Consider the following 6,140-nt stretch of genomic DNA (forward strand, 5'->3'; position numbering starts at 1 on the left):
ATTTTTGAGAGAGAGAGAGAGAGAGCACAAGCGGGGGACGGGCAGAGAGAAAAGGAGACACAGAATCCGAAGCAGGCTCCAGGCTCTGAGCTGTCAGCACAGAGCCTGACGCGGGGCCCGAACTCACAAACTGTGAGATCATGACCTGAGCCGAAGTCAGATGCTCAACCGACTGAGCTACCCAGGCGCCCCTTCTTTACGTGTTTTAGGAGAGCAAGCACAAGTGGGGGAGGGGCAGAGAGAGAATCCCAAGCAGGCTCCACACTGTCAACGCAGAGCCCAATGCAGGGCTCAATACCACAAACTATGGGATCATGACCTGAGCCAAAATCGAGTTGGGTGGACACTCAACCAACTGAGCTGCCCAGGTGCCCAACATTCATCCACTTCTATACCATGGCTTGATTTTTTTAAATCATTATGCTCTTCTGTATTGTGTGAACTTTTAATACCGTTATAAAGTTATCACTTTTATAAAATCTACTAAGTTGTCCTTCTCAGAACATCAGCTGCCGCAAGACCTCTTCTAAAAGTGCATCTGGGGGCACTGGGGGCTCAGTCGGTTGAGCGTCTGACTTCGGCTCAGGTCACGATCTCATAGCTTGTGAGTTCGAGCCCCGTGTCGGGCTCTGTGCTGACAGCTCAGGGCCTGGAGCCTGCTTCGGATTCTGTGTCCCCCTCTCTCTCTGCCCCACCCCTGCTTGTGCTCTGTCTCTCTCTGTCTTTCAAAATGAATAAACATGGGGTGCCTGGGTGGCTCAGTCAGTTGAGCATCCGACTTCGGCTCAGGTCATGATCTCACAGCTCATGAGTTCGAGTCCCGTGCTGGGCTCTGTGTTGACAGTTCAGGGCCTGAAGCCTGCTTCAGATTCTGTGTCTGCCTCTCTCTCTGCCCCTTCCCTGCTCACATTCTGTCTCTCTCTCACACAAATAAACACACATTACAAAATTTTTTTTAAAGCGCTTCCGGATACATGACTGCCCTTCCCAGAAGGTGCTTTTTTAGTGAGTCGCCTCCAGGACAGCTTTACTTAGCATGCTCGGTGTGCTGGGCTGTCAGGGGTACTGAGAAGCCCAGTCTACCCGGCCAGTGATGCCCCTGTAACCAGGGGTCTGGAGCTCATCCCCATGGGCTAAACTTCCCTCTTGCAACCAGGAAGTCTCCAACAAGCAGCACTGCAGAAAGAGAAAGCTGTTCTTTTGTGGGCAAGTCTGTCTGTTTTGGCCACAGCTGATGGAAGGCACCCAGACAAGGGGTCCAGTCACCCAGGGTCTAGCTGACCCCAGGAACCAGCAAACATCCTCACGTGGACCCCCTCCCGATCCAATTTCAAGCCCCTGGCAGTTTTCTGGCATCACAAACGAGAGTTGGAAACTAACCTCCTTTATGTCATAATGGTATGGCCAGCAGCTCTGACCTACCGTAACTGTGTCGAAGCCAAGTGCCCGCATCGGCAAGGGGTGGGCTGGCTGCGGGACAGTCCGCACAGACCCTACCCTAGCTTTACTTTGGTGTTGGTCTTCCAAGGGTTACTCGCCTTGGAGCAGGCATCGGCCAGCTGTTTTTTAGGCAAGATAGTAAACATTTCGGTCTTGTGGGCCAGTCTCCATCACTGGGTCCCCAGTTTTTAGCTCTGCCTTTGAAGCCGGAAAGCACACTGTGTGAAAGAATGGGCACAGGGGTGCTCCAATAAAACCTGATTTAATTACAGAAGCAGGTGCAAGCCCTGCCTTCGAAGTCACATAATGGGTCTCTTGTGACTTATTTAAGGGAAATTAGGTCCTGCAGATGGCCCCTTATGTTTATATACTGTGGACAAGTGTAGGTTTAGTTACTGTCACACTTTTTTCAGTCCTCAAAAGTAACCGTGCACAAATACAAAACAAAGATAGAGGTACAAACTTAGGTGACTTAAAGAAGAAATGTTTTGAGGGGCGCCTGGGTGGCTCAGTTGGTTGAGTGCCCGACTTCGGCTCAGGTCATGATCTCACGGTCTGTGAGTTCAAGCCCCACATCGGGCTCTGTGCTGACAGCTCAGAGCCTGGAGCTTGCTTCAGATTCTGTCTTCCTCTCTCTCTGCCCCTCCACTGCTCGTGCTCTGTCTCTCTCTGTCTCTCCCAAAAATAAATATTTAAAAAAAATTTTTAAAAGAAGGTGACGGCCACCTGGGTGGCTCAGTTGGTTGAGCGTCCGACTTTGGCTCAGGTCATGATCTCACGGTCTGTGAGTTTGAGCCCCACGTCGGGCTCTGTGCTGACAGCTCAGCCTGGAGCCTGCTTTGGATCCTGTGTCTCCCTCTCTCTCTGCCCCTCCTCCGCTCATGCTCTGTCTCTGTCTCAGAAATAAATAAACATTAAAAAAAGAAGAAGAAATGTTTCGAATATGCATTTTCAATCAATATGGAAGAATTCAAAGAAGTTGGCTGCAACATAAAGCAACTGGAGGGCCAGACAGCAGCAAGGGCACCCTCTTGTCCACGTAAAAATGGCTGGAAAAGCCATGTGAGAGGCAAAGGCATTTTTAACAGAAACCATCCAAGAAAGATCAAAGCTGTCCCTTGTCCGTTCATTCTTCTTACTTCATTAATGATTTATTTACGGTTTTTCTCTGGCAATGAAACTGTAAAGGTACTACACAACAAATGGGAAAACTTAAACCAGAAGACAAATCCAAAAATCAGAAAACAAATGCCACTTTACTGCAAAGAAATGCAGCGGCTGCTGTATCTGAGGAGGACCTGTGGGAGGACTGTGCCCTGACACTTCGCAGTCGGGTCTCCCAGGCTCCCTAACACCGCCTGGCACATCCAGGGCACTCGACACGTGGGTGGCCAGAGGTTCTTCAAACAACCTTCGACTGGAGACCTCGGCAGCCCATGCATGACCCTCCAACCGTGTATCCGCAACATATTTTATGGGTCTTTTCCAACTGGAATTTTAATTAAATTTAAGTTATCATGTAACATGGAACAAGTACCCTTACAATACTTCACACCAAAGAACACAGAAACAAGATCCCCCACTTTGCACATGTTTCTCCAACGCTAAGAGGAAGGTCTGCTGAGTGCATCAGACACACAAGTGTTCTTGAACAAGGCGCCCCACCAGCCTCTCTATGACGACGACGGTAAGGTGTGGCGGCATCAGGGCAGGGCAGCACCAGACCAGATGGATGAAGACCCTGCCACGAGCCCCGCTGGGCTCCAATGCCTGTAACTTCACTCACAAAGCACAGCATTCATCATTCTGCATGATCACTTATCTGAAAAATATTTACTGAGTCCTTCCACATGCCAGGCATTGGGAATACTATGATAAACAGGAAATACAATCTGAGAGTGGGGAGTGAGTTCAGTGAAGCAGGACACTCGAAATCAGTGAACACAGGTCCCCAGTAATACAGTTTATGGAAACAGGCAACAAAAACAGCTTACGTTTTAAGATTATTCTGGCTGCAGGGTATAAAATTAATATGAAGAAGATCCTGCCGAGGCACATTATACTCACAGTGCTGCAAGCTAAAGGATCGGGAGAAAATCTTGTAAACTGAGAAAATGGACATATTACATAGGAACAATCATCTGAATTACGTGCTTCTCGTCAGAAGTAATGGGAACCAGAAGGCAGTGAGCACACCTTTAAAGGGCTAAAATAGAAAACCCATCCAACCAGAATTCTATCTGCAGCAAAAAACACCCCTCCAAAACAAAGGTGAAATAAAGACATTTTCAGAAACACAAAGAAGGAAAGAAACCAAGAGAAAGACTTAACTTACAATAAATGCCAAAGAGTTACTTAGGCCAAAGGGAAATGGTATCAGAAACTAGCACTTTCAGGAAGGAATGGAGCCTTTGGTAAGTATCTAGGTAAAAGATTATTTACTTTGAGACAGAGAGTGAAAGTGTGCACAGCAAGTGGAGGAGGGGCAGAGAGGGAGAGTGAGAATCCCAAGCAGGCTGTGTGCTGTTAGTGCACAGCTGAATGTGGGGCTATCATGACCTGAGCCGAAGTCGGACGCTCAACCGACTGAGTCACCCAGGCACCCCTCCTTTCTGTTTTTTACAAATATATATGAGGGGCGCCTGGGTGGCTGTGTCAGTTAAGCATCCGACTTCGGCCTCAGGTTGGGATCTTGAGGTTCATGGGTTCGGGCCCCGCATCGGGCTCTGTGCTGTCGGCTCGGAGCCTGGAGCCTGCTTCGGATTCTGTGTCTCCCTCTCTCTCTGCCCCTCCCCCGCTCGCACTCTGTCTCGCTGTCTCTCAAAAGTAAATAAAGAATAAAAAAAAAATTAAGAAGTATATATATATGAAAGGTGAAAGCTAAAAAACATCAATCCTGACTTTCACAGTTTATAAAGTCTGTGACATCCTCACACACAGGGTCCCATCTGGGAAAGGAGGAGGACAGAGGGTTGCACCTGCCTGACGTCCGAGTTCCTCCAACGTATGTGAACTGTTACGTTAGCTTTAAGAAGAGTGAACACAAACGGCCAGCAACAAAGGACTATTCTATAGGGACGTGACTCATCAATAAAAAAGGGTAATATACTGACACAAGCAATAAAATAGATAAACCTCAGGGCGCTTGGGTGGCTCAGTTGGTTAAGCATCCAACCAGTGCAGGTCACGATCTCACAGTTGGTGAGTTCGAGCCCCCTGTCGGCCCTCTGCTGTCAGCACAGGGCCCACCTCAGACCCTGTCTCCCTCTCTCTCTGCCCCTCCCCAGCTCACGCACTCTCTCAAAAATAAACATTAAAAAAAAAAAAAAATATTATGTAAGACAAGCTAGATACAAAATGATTCCATTTACAAAAAGATTAAGAATATGAAAAACAATCTGTTGTGATATAAACCAGGAAAGTGATTATGGACAGTAAAAGGAACCGTCTAGGATGACAGAGATACTCTATAACTTAATTGGGGTAGTGATTTCACAATTGTATATATACACCAAAACTCCCTGAAATTTACTAACATCTATGCATTTCGCTGTGTGTCAATTTCACCTGTGTTTAGAAAAGCGGCTGTTGTAATTAAGGCTATTTGTTCCCAAAGCAAATTACATAAGAAAATCAAAACGGAACATAAAACTCTCCAATCATCTAGAACAGGCTGCCTATCTTACAAACAGACTCTCATTTGGACACCATCACACCCCCACCCTTTCCACCATGTCTACTGGCTACTCTTAACACAGATTGTAACCACAAACCCTAAAAACACTCTGTCCCTTTAAGAAAAAAAAGGAGCTGCCACGAATATTACTCAAATTGGTATATATTTTGAGTCAGAAGATGAAATAGATGCTTTCCAAGCATAAAAACGATTAAATTTAAATTCGTACACCACTTCACACACATTTCAAAAGTTCATGTTCTGGTTAGAAAGTAAACATTGCCAGGCAACAGGCACTTTTTTTTTTAATGTTTATTTTATTTTATTTGAGAGAGAGAGAGAGAGAGACAGAGAGAGAGAGAACACGAGCAGGGGAGGGGCAGAGAGAGAGAGAGACACAGAATCCGAAGCAGGCTCCAGGCCCTGAGCTGTCAGCACAGAGCCCGACACAGGGGCTCGAAGTCACAAACCGCGAGATCGTGACCTGAGCCGAAGTCGGATGCTTACTGACTGAGCCACCCCGGCACTCCCAGGCAACGCACACTCTTGAAAGTTCCATGTTCAACCGGAACAGTCTTATAACTAAAACACAAACTGTAAATGAAAGGACCTTATTTCACTTAGTGTCTGTGATACTGGGAAATGCATCAGGAAGGTATTGGCAAACAGAAAAGTTGTGGAAGGCCAAATACGAGAGAACAGTTAAGGGGAGAAGGAAATAATGAAGTTTTGTGGTTTCCTTTTTTTTTTGTTTTTAAATATTTATTTATTTTTCAGAGACAGAGAGAGAGAGACAGAGTGCAAGCAGGGGAGGGGCAGAGGGAGAGGGAGACAGAATCTGAAGCAGGCTCCGGGCTCTGAGCTGTCAGCACAGAGCCCGACGTGGGGCTCAAACTCACGAAGCGTGGGATCATGACCTGAGCCAAAGTCGGACGCTTAACTGACTGAGCTACCCAGGTGCCCCAGTGGTTTCCTTTTTTCAAAGTGTATTTATTTATTCTGAGAGAGAGAACCTGTGGGGAGG

This window comes from Felis catus, chromosome A3 (genome assembly GCF_018350175.1).
Source record: "Felis catus isolate Fca126 chromosome A3, F.catus_Fca126_mat1.0, whole genome shotgun sequence".
NCBI classification, from domain to species: domain Eukaryota; kingdom Metazoa; phylum Chordata; class Mammalia; order Carnivora; family Felidae; genus Felis; species Felis catus.